We start from the raw sequence: 16,072 nt of genomic DNA on the forward strand, positions 1-16,072 counted from the left end.
ATACACCACACCTTCCTGATGCCACCAAACGCAGAGCATTCTTTGTCTTTCACATTGAAATAATCACTTTTAAAGCATTTAAACCAGCGTTCACAAGTATCTTGAGAAGGGGCATGTTCACCATAAGCTTCCCGAAGTATGCGATAACTTTCAGCAATACTTTCCTTCAAAATAAATGAATGAATTAAAACTTCCCGCAAATGCTCTATTTTGGCACAAAATTTGACCTTTTTAAGCGTAAAGACATCTATGATGTTAACACCTTCAGAAAATTTGACATGAAGTTTTGAAGCTTGTTTTCAATACAACAAAATAGCATACATATCAAATCGCATACATATCAACATACGTGTAACTTGATCTATTGGAAAAAAATCTGCATTAGTAACCGGTACACCTGGTAAATGAATATGAAAAAAGGAGTAAAAGAGAAAAGGAGGTAGGAGGGGGGGAAAAAAAAAGATAAAATGATCAGAACAGAAGACTTTATCCTGTAAGAGCCTTATCATAGGTAGGGTTAGGCCACAAATGAGCAAGGGATTTGGCAGGACAAGCAGGCCCTCAGAGGACAGGATTCAGGAGCGGGGCTTCTCCATTCACTCCTGCAGGGGCACAGCAATGTAATTAAAGCTCTATCCTCCATTACTGCGCCACGAGTGGAGTCTGTTATTAACAGCCAAGCACAAGTCTGATAATCAAGGGATGGATGCACCTCGTAATTTGACAACTCATGGCAGAGAGATAAAAACAGTGATGTTTTCAAACAAATGCACAGGGGAACGGAGACGCTCTCTGTGCGGAGTGGCCTCTGCACTCCCACTGGAGAAGTCTGAGCCGCCCCACAAACAAAGGCAGGGAAAGCCAAGGGGATCTGGACAGGGACAGTCTGTGCAATGTCCTGTCCCCTTCGTTCGGCCCTAATAAGCACAGCACTCTCAAGCCCAGAGTGGTAGCTGGGGCAAAGGCTGCTGCCATTGGCTGCTTGCCTACGACAGCCCAGCTGTCTGCAGGATGGCCAAGAAATGCCACCACTTACACCTTCCCCCTCCCCACCCCCACCCCTAAGCCTAATGTGGCTTTCATTTCTAAGCTTCCAAGTCATGAGCTCTTTGGGAGTCCAGGTGCCTGGCTAGCGAAGCACTGATGTCTGCCTGCACCATCCAGCAGCCTCCCTGCATGGGCTTGGCCACCTGAATTTAAAAAGACCAGCCCTGGTCAATTTGGCTCAGTGGATGGAGTGTCGGCCTGCGGACTCAAGGGTCCCAGGTTCAATTCTTGTCAAGGGGCATGTGCCTTGGTTGCGGGCACATCCCCAGTAGGGGGTGTGCAGGAAGCAGCTGATCCATATTTCTCTCTCATTGATGTTTCTAGCTCTCTCTCCCTTTCCTTTCCTCTCTGTAAAATATCAATAAAATATATTTTTTAAATTAAAAAAATATGAATAAATAAAAAAGACCATGACTTGGGGCAAAAATAAATGACTGAATGCTATTTGCCCCACATGTGTCAGATGAAATCTTTTAAGTGGAGACATTAGGGAAGTGGATTCGGGCCTAAGCTCAGATTCCAGAAGCCGCAGGAATACTGTTCTGAATGAAAAGTAATGATCGGGTCAGAGTACTGGGTTGGGTGGGAAACGTTTCCAGCAGAGTCCTGGCTCCTGCCCCAGGGAGGACAGGTGAGTGGGCAGAGCAGAAACGCAGGGATGGGGCACTGGCCAGTAGGCTCTGAATGCAGGTCAAAGAGTGGACCTCATTCAATGGAAGGGGTTTAAAACAAAGACTTCTGAACTGTGCCCCACTCTTCCTTGAGGTTGGGGACTCTGCTCCCTCATTTACTGGGGAGCGCTGAGAGTGACCCAGAGCTCTGGTCCACAGTAAGTGGGATGCCTGGGCGAAGGGCGGCACCTCTTGCATAAATCGAATGGGTTGCTTCTTAAACCTCACTACTGTCACGGCCATGCTTTGGCAGCTCCGGGTTTCCCGAGACTAAACCTATCAGAGACATTTGGCGCCAAGGGAGAACAGAACCGTCACCTTCCTGGAGTCTGCTGCCAAAAGAAACCACGGGAGCCCTTTTATAGTAGCTTTTCTTCTGCTTTGGGGCATGATTATATCTCAGCCCTCCTGCCAAGACGATAATATCTTTCTCTTCCCTTTAAGAAGTCCTATTTAGTTGCGTTTCTACTTGAGGAGCTGTAGGGTTTAATAAAATACTATCTTTAAGCTCAGAGTTCATAGTCCAGTGAGGGACACAGGCAAAAACTAAATAAAAATACCCCAGAAGAAGAAATAAGGTGTGAGGAGCTGAGTGAGGACTGAGCGAGCTCCCTGGCTCCAAGATTCTACGCCAGGCCCTGGTGGAAGCGGCCTGTGCTAGCCACGTGTGATCTCAGGGGCCGCAGGATATTACAAGGGCAGAGCTTTCCACTCACCGCAAAGGACTTGAATGCAAAGCCCCCACTGACTTTTCTGGAATCCTCCTGGGTTCCCATCACACCATGAAGGAGCTTGATGCGTTTGGTTACAACCGCGTATGGCCAATGATGCTTATTACCATCATAGGCCTTTGGTAAGCCCTGCCACCTCTCCACTACACACACTCCTTCAGGGCTGAGAGAATGGAACTGGTTCATCCACACAGCACTGCTTAGGAAGGACAAGGTACCAGGTGCCTCTAAAAGACTGGGTGAGAGTAGATGAAATTACAAGTGTGTATGTGTTGAACTATGTCCTTCCAAAATTCATAAATTCTGTGACTCTTCCTTCTGTTGAATACTAGAGTTCCCCACCACCACCACCACCAAGTTCACAAGTCCTGTGGCTTTTGAATTCCCAGTAGCTCAGAATGTGACCTTATTTGGAAATAGGGTCATTCCAGATGTGATTAGTGAAGATGAGGTCATTAGGCCGGGCCCTAAGCCAATATGAGTGGTACTCTTTATATGAAGGGGAATTTTGGACTCGGAGACACGTACACAGGGAAAACACTCCATGAAGATAAAGGCAGAGATCTTGTGGAAGATTGCCAGCAAACCACTGGGAGCTATGAGAGAAGTGGGACAGAAGGAACCACATGGCTGGCACGTTGGTCTTGGACTTCTAGATTCTAGAACAGTGAAGGAAAAAAAAATCTATTTCTGTTGTTTAAACCGCTCAGTTTGTAGGACTTGGTTAAGGCAGCCCTAGCAATTAAATACACAAGTGTTCAGTCCATTTCCTGGACGAATATATATACAATGTGCCACACAGTGTGCTGGGAGTTGGGAATACAGCAGTATAGAATTGTCTCCCAAAATCCTTTCTCCTATTCCTTGGTATTTAGTCAATTTTTAACTGGGCACATGTCTACCCAGAATAAAAACTAAATTTCCCAACCTCCCTTGCAGCTAGGTGTGGCCACATGGCTAATTCCTGGCCAATAGGATGGAGGTGGAAGAAGTGTATGCAAATTCCAAGGAGCATCGTTAAGGAGAGGGCTGCTTGTCCATCTTCCCCACCCTCCTGCCTGCCAGCGTGTCCCATGTTCTCAGCTCTCTGGGAACACGGGAATGGAAGCCATGCTTAGCAGAGCAGCACACCAAAATCTGATGCTGTGGAATTGCCACCCCAGCTTCTGCAGGCAGTTTGTGCAAGAGAAAATAATGTTCCTACCTTGTTTAAAATAGTCATATGGGGACTTTATTACTGGCTTAATTGAAAAGATATACTCTCATGGACCTTACATCCTAACAGGGAATATATGCCTTACTAAAAAAGATATACTGACAAATGTGTGCAATATCACACAAAGAAACTCACACAGTGCTATGGGAGAGCATGTAAGAGGGTAAACTGATCTGATCTGAGGGGCCTATGAAGCCCCTTAAAGAAGTACATTTGAGCAGAAACCTGAAGAACGAGGAGGAGGCGCGTGTAGGGTAAAAAGGCTGATGGAAGGGTTGGAGGAAGCAGGAATAGGAAAGGTTAGGGAAGGCCAAAACGGGCAGGGATCCTCGAGAGAAGGCTGTTGTTCATTTTAACCCTGTAGTCAAATTCACTGCATCATAAACAATAAAATAAAATATATAAAAGTGCATAGGCTCCTGTCAATAATACAGTTAGGAGTGTAAAATTCAGCCTTCTCACTACAGTTAATCACTTTGTCATTTTTTACATGTGTATTAACACTAAGAATGATTTTACCATTTAATTGCAGATGTAAAATGTTAATTGTATTTTATTTTACTTTATTTTAAGTAGCCAGATTATTTATTACTCATTCCCAGGGTTAATTGTATTTTTTGTATTTCCAGTCTCCCTAAGTCCTCAGCGTTCTGCAGCCTCCTCATTTGCAGGCAGGAGTGCAGGCTCAGCTGGGCCCTGCTTGCTCCCCATCCCCACTCTCCATCCTGACCTTGGGCACTGCCAGAGAGTCGCCCATCCCTGCTGCCATCTCTAGCTCACATACCCATTCTCATCTGATCCTCACAACAGGGTAGGGAAATGTATTACCTCCCTTTAGCTGATGAGAAAGTGAGGTTCGGCGGGGTTAGAAACAAATGACTAAGCACCTCAGCTGTAGGAGCCAGAGCCAGTTCCTGGCCCTCCTCCTCCCTGCTGCAAGGTGTCAGCATGTAGCTCTAAGCTTTTTATTTTTAATCACAGCTAAAGGGAACCTAAATGAGCACACTGTCTGTCCCTAATGATCCTAGCACAAACAACTTTCAGTGAGTCATACATGGAGAGAAAGGGTCAGAAATAAATTGTATAGTCCCAAATGTATATGTATATGTATATATATATGATACGCGACATAAACTGAAATTACTACATGGGATAATAAAAATGACACGCCCGCCCCAAAGTTGGTGAGAAGGGAGTGAGAGGAGGACCATATTGTGCAAAGAAGAAAACAGATGCCTCACAAGGAGAGGAGACTCCTGTGTGGAGGTGGCACAGAGAGAAGCTGGCAGCTTTGGGGAATTCATGAGGCAGGTGGCAAGGTGTATCTGACTAAAGAAATTCCAGAACTCGGTAAACATTGGTCTACATCTTCAGAGGAAAAAGAAGGGAGACATGCATGTTGGTGGGTGGGGTACAAGCAAATCTGTCAGGGGCCAAAATTATCCACATTTTTGAAATTAAGAACTGGCGTACCTCTGAAGCCTAGCTCAGTACTGTTTGTTTCTGCTGAGACTGTGTCAGTCTCAGTTTCCAGGTATGGGCTGTGTGGGTGGGGCAACACTGAGTGATCACAAACCTGCCCACCCTAGAAATGTAGCTTGTCTAGAAATGCATGTGCCAGGGACCACCAGGTAATTTAGAATTGCCAGTGGTATTTACTGGCCCAGCCTCCCTTTTCTACATGACCCTGGGGGCAGAAGGGGCCCCACCATCATTAGAAATCTGAGGCAGTACTTCTGCCTGGGAACTTCCAATCCAGCTGGCAATCCCCTACTCCTGGTCAGAGCAAGTGGTCCAGGGTCAGGCACAGGACCATCATTTGGCCAATCAGAAGAACTTGCCTTTTCACAGCAGCTGGGGCTGCTGGAGGTTTTCTTGCCCAGCTCATAAAGAGACCATGTCCAAAGGATGAGGAAAAGTAAATCAGTGGCCAACGTGCCCAAGGCTATGTGCATCAATAAATTCCACCCCACCTTTATGTTTGTACTAGAGGCCTGGTGCATGAATCCATGCACATTAAAATGAAAGTAATTAGAAGAAATATTTTAATATCCCTTTTTGCCCTTTCTCTATAATAGAAGTGTCAACCAAATTCACAATCAATGATGACAGATTGAAACACATGCAGGCAATTGGTGCCAACAAGACAGATATATATATATTAAGCAAATATATATATATATATATATATATATATATATATATATATATATATATATATATATATTTGCTTAATTTGACCTGCTTTCTGATTTAGCTAAACTTTTTCCAGCCCAGTGAAGCACCCCAACTTCTCTTTCAGGTAATTGTCAGCAACACAACAGTAAATATTAACACAAAGCAGATTATTATTGTAGATCACACAGGGAGAACAAAAGGTAAAATATTTAACTGCAGCAGTGTTTGACTCTATTCTGCACAGTGAGAAAACCTGAATTCATTTTCAAGGACCTCCATTTCTTACTTCTTTTCAGTCGGGTCAAGTTTCTAAGCTTTCTAAATCTCCATTTTTCTGGTTAATGAAAAGAAAATAGGATTCCACCGAGTCTCCTATCTACCTATTTCAGGACTTTTGTGAGGATCAAACTTGATGAGGCATGGGGAAATGCTTCATAGACATTTGGTTTAAGAATAAAATGTTGGCACCTGGCTACAAAGCAAGTCATGTTCCTGGGCTGAGGAAACTGCAAAGAGCCTAGTCACTAGGGAGAGGAAGCTGGGCATTGCTACATGATGTCATTACCAGGCGCCCACAGTGACTGTTTTCCGGGCTGGGATGGGCTGTGGAACATATTTTGCACCATGGGGTCTCGGCAGTGCTGGCTGCGACTTGGTGGGGTGTCACTCCAGGGTGGTGGCGGGGCCTGTGTCCCACTTGGGGGAAGCCGAGTGTTGCTTTATGGGCGCCAGGTCTGTGGTGCCATTTCTCTGTAAATGGCCAGTGTGTGTCACAGCAGCTCCTGCATTGAGTACCTTCCCCCTGGTGGTCAGTGTGCATCGTAGCAACCAATTGAACAGTCAGACACTTAGCATATTAGCCTTTTATATATATATAGATTCTTTGCTTAAGTTAATTGGGTTGGGTTTCTGTCACTTGCCACTGACTAAAATCCTAATGTATTCTTTTTTCTATTTCTTGTCAAGATGTTATTGTAAGAAAGGAGTGTAGGACCCTGCTGGTGTATCTCAGTGGTTGAGCATCAGCCTATATGACCCAGGAGGTCACAGTTCAATTCCCAGTGAGAGCACATGCCCAGGCTGTGGGCTTGATTCCCAGTATGGGGCATGCAGGAGGCAACCAACCAATGATTCTCACACATCATGTTTCTCTCTCTCCCTCTCCCTTCCTCTCTGAAATCAATTTTTAGAAAATAAAATAAATAAAAAAGAAGTGCAGGAAATTCCTCACACTCACAGCCAGGCAGGGATCTATGACTGCTGGTGTTAATAGCATTGGAAAACTTGCACAACTTTTTGAAAAATAAAAATTGCCAGGATATCTTTTTCTTAAAAATCCTAGTACATCTGTAACTGTATTTGAAAGGTTGTATTTTTCCAAAAATGTTATCTACAACCGAACTCATCTTTGAGGACATTGAAACTGAGACCTGCTTTCATTATCTTAACTTTCAGATTCCATTCAATTTGTGTTTGGCATTATACAATCTGACCAAGTTTATTAATTATTTGTCTGCTCCATGAAATTTTAAACTATCAGCTTAGTTTCTTTTGTAGTTCACTTTTTAAGTATAGTTAGTATACAATATTAGATTAGTTACATTAGTTTCAGATATATAAAATAGTGATTCAACATTTTTATACCCTACAATGTGATCACTACACTAAGTCTAATAGTCATCTGTCACCATATAAATTTATCACAATATTATTTGACTATAGTCCCCTTCACCTTTTTCACCCATCCTCTAACCCCACTCTGCCAACCATCCCTTTGATCTCTGTTTATGAGTTTTTGTTTTGTCTTGTTTGTTTGTTGTTAGGGGTTTTTTTAGATTCCACATATAAGTGAAATTATACAGTATTTGTCTTTCTCTGTCTGACTTATTTCACTTAGCATAATACCTTCTGTACATGCCCCTGACCAGAATAGAACCCAGGACCCTTCAGTCCGCAGACCGACGTTCTACCACTGAGCCAAACCGGTTTTGGCACGTTCCCTATATATTTTGGATATCAACTCTTTAATCAGATGTCTCATCTGTGTATATCTTCTCTCATTCAGCAGGTCATCTTTTTGTCTGTTTGATGGCTTCCTGTGCTGTGCAGGAGTTTTTAAACTTGATGAAGTCTCATTTGTTTATTTTCACTTTTGTTTCCCTTTATCGGCTTAGTTTTTAATTAAATTAATTCTTTTAATGCAAAAAAATTGAAAGAATGCTAGTTTTAATGCAAAGAGTATGCCACGGATGCCACAGCCCTTTTCAAACCTCTATAATATTAAATATGACTAAAACAGACAAATCATATAATGCTCATCTCTCCTGTAAAGACTCTTCCCTGTTTATCTAATCCCTTCCTACTCTTTATAGGCTTGTCAGATTTTAAGAAGTACAAAAACAGCCAAAACCGGTTTGGTTCAGTGGATGGAGCGTTGGCCTGTAGACTGAAGGGTCCCAGGTTCTATTCTGGTCAGGGGCATGTGCCTGAGTTGTGGGCACATCCCCAGGAGGAGATGTGCAGGAGGCAGCTGATCGATGGATGATTCTCTCTCATCAATGTTTCTAACTCTCTATCCCTCTCCTTTCCTCTCTGTAAAAAATCAATATATATATTTTTAAAAAGTACAAAAACATCATAAAATATTTCTGAAATCAAGTAAAAGAAACCCATTTTCATTTGACATTGTAAGATTTTACTCCTACCATCAGGAAAGATGTGCACATCCAATTTTTCACTTTATATACAACTGTGAGAAATGATAACTAAAGAATCTGCTCCGCAAATCACTGGAAGCCCCAAATCATTTGACTGACTGATTCCCAATTAAGTAGTAAGTGGCACTATTTTTCTTTTAGTAACAAAATATTTTTATGTTGACCATTTTGATGGCTCTTTTTCTCAAACATTGCCTACTTCCTGATTTTTTTAAATTGGGTTTTGAAAAATTAAAAGAGAAATGGAAAAGAGAGAAACAAAGTAAACAACTACCCTTAATCACAGCACCTCAGTAAAGCCACTAATTGCTATTTTGACACATTTCCTGTTTGTTATACTCATAATTTTTTTATATTATTTTAATCATAATATACACACCAATCTGTATCCTCATTTTTCATTATATATTAAATCACAAACATTTTCTGCTATTTCATAATTTTAACAATTGTTTCAATGATTATAAAATATTCCTTTAAGTGTATATACAAAGTTCTTTTTTAATTATTTCCCTTCTATTGAATATTAAATTGTGGCTGTTGCTATCTTACTATTATAAATAATCCCTTGATGATATCTTTGTATAGATGAATAGTTCTGTATATAATATTATTACATTAGGAGGATTTTCTCCAAATGGAATTGGAGGGCTAAAAGATATAGTTTTTATAGCTCAATACATACTGTAGACTATTTTTCAAGGGATTGTATTAGTGTATACTCCCACCAGCAATTAGATAAAACAAGCATTGGGTCTCTATAGTCCACCGCCAAGTAGATATTAGAGAGGAAAAAAAAGATTTAGAAAAATAAAATCTCCCTTACTCTTCTAAATAACATCGCCAGCCCCATCCAAACGGCCCTGGTGGATAAATGTCATCCCATACACTAAAAAGATTGTGGGTTCGATTCCCGGTCAGGGCACATACCTAGGTTGCAGGTTCAATCCCTGGTTGGTGCACAGGGGAGACAACCAATCAATGTTTCTCTCTTTCTTTCTCTCTCTCCCTAAAAGTCAATAAAACATATTCTCCAGCGAGGATTATACATACATAAACAAATAAAGAAGTAACATCACTTGTAGCTCCTATATGTTCAAAGAAATTATGCAGAATATCTGATATCCTTCTTACTGACATTTTCAAAGACATTCAGAGGGGAACAAAATTTATGTAATTTGTTAGTAGATCAGGAGATTTATTTGGGTCATTTCTAAAAGCAGTTAAATTAATTAAAGGGAGGGCAAGAGGAAGAAAATCCACAAATGACAAGTTTCATTTTGTTCAATTTGATTGTATAAGAATGACTAAGATTTGTTACAGTTTGCTTTCTCTCTTGGAAAACAAAAAAGTCTTGCTATAAGGACTGGTCTTGGCATTGGTAGGGCGTCTCATTATAAAGGTGCTAAGAGGGAATGGTGGCTATAGAAGTTCCCAATACAATTTTTTTTCTGTAGATGCAAAAAGGCCCTTTTTATTTATTGTAGACTTGTGCTCTGGCATCTGTCCCCAAATACTGAGTCTTTCTTATGGGCAAAGCAATTGTGCTGATCAATAACTGAGATAGCCAATAAGTACACCACCTTACATTGGTAATTTCAAGACTAAAAACTGTTTTCCAACCAGACAAATCCCTCACCAACTGCTTCTGCTGAGAGCCACCTACACTTCAGGGACAAAATGTAATTCACCAGCTGAATCCCTGACAAACAAGAAGGCTGTGTTTTTGAACAAGTGAAAATGGCTCCTCAGAGGCACCTAAGATCCTAGAGGATTTTCAGATGAAAAGTTAATGTACTTTTTATGACTGAAAAATTGTGTAGTAATCTGCTATGCCTTTACATGGTCATCTAGTCCTTTTTTAATAGACTGCTCCTGGAGGTTTCATGCACAAATGATTAAATTTCAATGAGCTAGTTTTCACGGATGACGGAAAGAAAGGAGGATGAGATATGCACCTGTATGTATCCATCTTTTATAACCTGCTCGTTCTCAAAACGGTGTAAAGTGACTCGGTGAATGTCTCTAGGTCGTACTATGTTGCACCAGATCCACAGGTCAGATTTCTGGTGATGGGAGGTTTCAGGTATAGCAACAATGAGACAACCTGTCCCAAGTCAATAGGGCTCAAATGACACCATGACCTTACCATACAACTATACACAAAACACATCTCAGAATAAGTCACACATTTTTTTTTCTTTTTCCTTTTCTTTTTTTAATATACATTTATTGATTTCAGAGAGGAAGGGAGAGGGAGAGATAAAACCATCAATGATGAGAATCACTGATTGGCTGCTTCCTGCACACCCCACACTGGGGATCGAGCTCACAAACTGAGCATGTACCCTGACTGGGAATCGAACCATGACCTCCTGGTTCATAGGTCAATACTTAACCACTGAGCAACACCAGCTGGGTCATTACAAATTTTTTTTCAAAATCAAAATGCCAAGCCTTGACCAATGTGGCTCAGCTGGTTGGTGCTCATTTGGACAACACTCAACCAACTGAGCCACACTGGCCAGAGCTGTCTCCTATTTTTAAGAACATACATGCAGCACAATATTTCATTAGAATAACACTATACTGATTCACAAAGCTAGCACTCTTAGAAACATCTTTCATACACACGTCTTAGGCAAGCATGTCTTTGAATAGGCTCTAGATAGCCTAAGACAACTATTTTTAAGTCTTGGCTATTCTTCTGACAATCATTTTCTCATCACTAAATAGTATGTGCATTTTGTTATTTCTTAGTTGGCATTTTAGACATTGCCTGTTGATGACTTCTTAGAATAAAAGAAGAAATATCTCTCTTGCTCTAGCTCCTGCTCATCCAATCAAAAAGTAGCACTTTAAATCAATGTTTCCTAAAGAACTGTTATTCCTTGCAGAGCCAACTTATATAACATGATTTCTTGTTTGCACAGTCTTTTATTTTATCTGGAGTTAATTGATGCCTTATTTTTGCACTTGCATATTTTGCTGTTCATATTTTCTTAGTTGTTCTTGAGTGCTTTTTCCTATAGGAACATTCTTTCTGGAGTTCTTCCAGTTTCTTTCTTAGTGTGGATTGTTTTCTCTCTCAGCATGCTGTATAGTGGTCCTGTTACAGGACTGGGGATCTGGCCCCGAGCTGGTTTGCCAGGGGCCTGAAGGTAGAGTGTGTGGGTTCTTGACTTTTTGCAGGAAAGATTTCATAAGACAAGTCCACATGACTTAGAGGGTACATTTAAAGACAAGTCCACATGACTTAGAGGGTACATTTACTAAAGCTGGGGACAGTGAAACAAGGAAGGCCTTAGCATAGAAGCAGCAGCAGGAGAGCCTAGGTTGGTCTGCTTGAGCTTGAGAGGGCAGGGCGGGGCTGGGCTAACTCCTGACTCTATTTTGTACTGTGGGGCAGGATGGAGCTATCCTCCATTTTGTAACTGGACCCTAGCCCTCACCCAACCAATCAGGGTCAGCCAAAGCAGTGACATCACCACCCCTATAAACCCCTTGACCTGTTGAAGCTCATGGTCTTCCGCCACTTGGTGTAAGTGGGACAGAGCCCATGCTAGCATGGAACAGGCTTTCTGCTATTGCATCAGACTTGGCTCCCTGGTGGTCCTTGAGGATCACGAAATCTGGGCATAACAAGGTCAATGGGAAGTCAGAGAGAAGAGCCTTGGAGATAGGGTCAGGGGATTCGTCCAGGACGAGCTGCTGCTGCTTCCCTGGTTCACGTCTTGTGGGGTCCCTGACAGTTTAGGAGAAGAGCGCTTGTGGGAGAAGAAGACGGGCAAGAGTAAAGGCATGGGTGTGAGTGAGCACTGGTTCTTTGTCTTGAGGGTTTTATCTCTCCCTTGCAAGTGGCAATCTTAGGGGAGGTCTCAAGGGAGGCTTTCAGCAGAATACTCATCAGTTTCCCAGGTGTGCTCTTTTAGGCTCACAGTCTCCACTGACTGGCCAGAGCTGGGGGTCATGGGTCATTGCAGCTGGTCCTAGAGTCGCCTACCTGGTTTTGCTACTTTTCTGGGCCTAGAGCTGAAATACAGCTGAGGCCTAGATGTTATCCCCAGGGAGGTATCTGGCCGTAAATTGCTCGGCCATTTTGTTAAGCTGTCCCATTTTCCCCATTCCACCTGCCAAGAAGTTTTTCTTAGCTTCTTACTATCCTGCCTCACTCTATACCTCTTAACAACTGTGTGACCTCAGACAATTAACTTCCATCTCCCAATCTATCAAACAGAGATGATAAATACTACCCCATCAAGTTGCTGTGAGGATTAAGTGAAACAGGATATGTCTGTGACAGGAACCAGAAGACACTCGATGCATTATCGCTTAAGCCAACCTTCATAGTAGTAGTAGGTTTATAAAGTTTCTTCCAGTTCTAAAAGTCCTTAACAGATGAAACAGGTTTGGCTCAGAGGATAGAGCGTCAGCCTGCGGACTGAGGGGTCCCAGGTTCTATTGCAGTAGGGGGCGTGTATCTTGGTTGTGGGCACATCCCCAGGAGGGGGTGTGCAGGAGGCACCTGATCGATGTTTCCTCTCTCATCGATGTTTCTAACTCTCTATCCCTCTCCCTTTCTCTCTGTAAACAAATCAATAAAGTATACTTTAAAAACTATAAAAAATAAAAGTCCTTAACAGTTCTGGGACTATGATTTTAATTTTTAAGACCATTAAACTGCATGATAAAGTCAATCAAATGAGTTTTTCAGATAAAGGTTTATAATGGCCTAACGATTACTGCGTTTATCTCAAGAACACGCACATCTCCCACTGCTGGGACCAAAGGAGTCTGCTCTCTGAGTTTACAGATTTGTGGCTCTCCACTAAACCCATAAGTCTGCTCTGGGAATGCAAGTTTGGGACAGACATGAGTCACAGCCCTGGGCTACTTCTTTATCTTGGAATATTTTAGTAATCTTTTCACCTTGTTGAAGGACAGGATGTTCCAAGTCAGTGAGTCACTGTTATGCATGAAACGGAATGGATGAGGCGATATCAATGAAAATGGTGGAATAAGGATCTCCAAAAATCTTCTCCCCCATAAAAGCAACGAGAACAAAGGCAAACTTTTGCAGAATCAATTTTGTTGTGCCATTTCCCATTCCAGGCCACTTATCTTGCAGGATGCCTAACCTAAATTGTTAATAAATTGTTAATAAATTGTTTTAATTGAATTTCTCTTTACTACGAATATAAACAAACCCTTACTAATGCATGGCATCCATTTAAAATGTGTAATTCAAAGGAAATACAGTATCACCCAGTGGGGAAGAAACTGGTGTCTCCACTGCTTGCCACCAAAGCCAACTGCACAATGTTATGACCATCTCCTTCCCCCACACACATACACACCTTTGCATACATGTACGCACACACAGAGCCAAGAGAACAGACAATGGCCAAGAGAGATAACATATTTGGAAGATGTGAAGCAGTTAAGAGGAAGAGAAGCTGACGTGGCGAGGTGGAGAAAGCTGAAGGTTCAGTGCCAGAGAGGGCCTGCCAAGGAGAAGCAGGCTCCATAGAACCTAAGAGAAGCTTGGGAATTTTAGGCATCAGGCACCTGTGAGATGGAGGTGAGAGTGGAGCTGAAAACGGGATTTGCTGATTGTCTTCTCCCAAGTCCTTGCTCACCTCATCCCCAGCAGTCAGGTAGCTACCCATCCCACGTCCCGGTAGGAGACAGAAGGTTTCATTTATGGGGAGGCTGTGCCAGAGATCTGGCCTCAGGAGCCCCAGGCGCTGTGAGTACTGGGGCCTTTACTGAAGACAGGAGTTAAGTGAACGAACCCTTACACATGGTGAGACCTCCAACCTTTCCCCCATCCAGTTCCCAGAACTGGCAACTGGCTTACATCCCAGGCAGGAGGCTAAGGAGTCATTTTGAAGCAACTGAGGGTCCAAGAGAAAAGGCCTACCGATATAAACAATTATGGTCTACCAAAACTGAAAGCCAGGTCCTCTCCCACCCATCTACTGTGAAATCTACCTGGAAATAATCCCACCTTATCAGTTTCCTGTGGTTGCTGCAACCAATTACCATATATTTCGTGGCTTAAAACAACAGAATTTTATTCTCTCAAAGTTCTGGAGGCCAGATATCCAAAATCAGTTTCTGAAAATGGAACTCCCATTTGACCCAGTAATCCCACTCCTAGGAATATATCCCAAGAAACTAGAAACACCAATCAGAAAGGATATATGCATCCCTATGTTCATAGCAGCACAATCTACAATAGCTAGAATTTGGAAACAGCCTAGGTGCCCGTCAGCAGATGATTGGATCAAAAAACTATGATACATCTACACAATGGAATACTATGCTGCCATAAAAAAGAAGGAATTCTCATCATTTGCAGCAACCTGGATAGAATTAGAGAACATCATGCTGAGTGAAATAAGCCAGTCAATGAAAGAGAGACACCACATGACCTCACTCATTTATGGATATTAAAGAACATTATAAACTGATGAACCAAAAGACAGATTGATGAACCAAAAGACTGTCAAATTACAGTGGGGAGGGGAGGGAGATCTGGGGGAGATAAGAGATCAACCGAAGGACTTCTATACATGCATATAAGTACAACCAATGGACACAAAACTCTGGGGAGGGAGGGTACATACGGGAGGGGCGGGGGGCCAATGTTAAAATATGTACACAGATAATAATTTAATAAAAAAAAAAATCAGTTTCACTGGGCCAAAATCAAGGTGTGGCAGGGCCATGTTACCGTTGGAGACTCCATGGGGAGAATCCATTCTCTGCCTCTTCTTGTTTCTGGTGACGGCTGCCTTCCTTGGTTTGTAACTTCATCACGCCATTTCTGCCTCCATGGTCACACTGCTTTCTCCTTACCTTTTATAAGGATACTTGTGATTGCATTTATGGCCCACGAGATAATCTAGGATAATTTCTCCACCTCAAAACCCTTCATATAATCATTTCTGCAAAGTTTCTGCCATGTAAGGTGACATGCACAGATTCCGGGGATTTGGTCACAGACACCTTTGGGAGCCATTATTTAGTCCATCACACCCCCCACATATAGCAAGCTTTCAATCAGCCTTTTAGTTTTTCACACTGTAGTGTTAGTAACATCAAAACGTTTTCACCTTTGTTGGATATCTCAATTTCTTGCTTTATGAATTATCTGTTTGTGGCTTTATCTGTTTTACTTTCTACTGGTGTTTTTCCCATAGATTAGGCGAATTTTAGATAAGGTCACCACTAACTCTTTATCTGCCATGTATGTTGAACAGACTTCTAATTGGCATTTGCCTATTAACCTGTTTACAGTTTGTTTTCTTAAATACATTTAGGAAAATGTATAATTTCCTAAATTTATTTTTTTAAATATATTTTATTGATTTTTCACAGAGAGGAAGGGAGAGGGATAGAGAGCTAGAAACATCAATGAGAGAGAAACATCAACCAGCTGCCTCCTGCACACCCCCTACCAGGGATGTGCCCGCCACCAATGTACATGCCCTTGATCAGAATCAA

At 42.1% G+C, this 16,072-nt stretch overlaps 1 protein-coding gene across 1 annotated transcript in view; it reads right to left on the reverse strand.

Annotated features, from left to right (window-relative positions):
- STPG4 (sperm-tail PG-rich repeat containing 4) overlaps positions 1–16,072 on the reverse strand; it is a gene marked incomplete at its 5' end in the record, with an annotated part of 36,524 nt that overhangs the window by 5,489 nt on the left and 14,963 nt on the right. The window lies entirely within an intron of this gene.

Source organism: Pipistrellus hanaki (genome assembly GCF_964339955.1).
Source record: "Pipistrellus hanaki genome assembly, chromosome: 12".
Taxonomy (NCBI): Eukaryota; Metazoa; Chordata; class Mammalia; order Chiroptera; family Vespertilionidae; genus Pipistrellus; species Pipistrellus hanaki.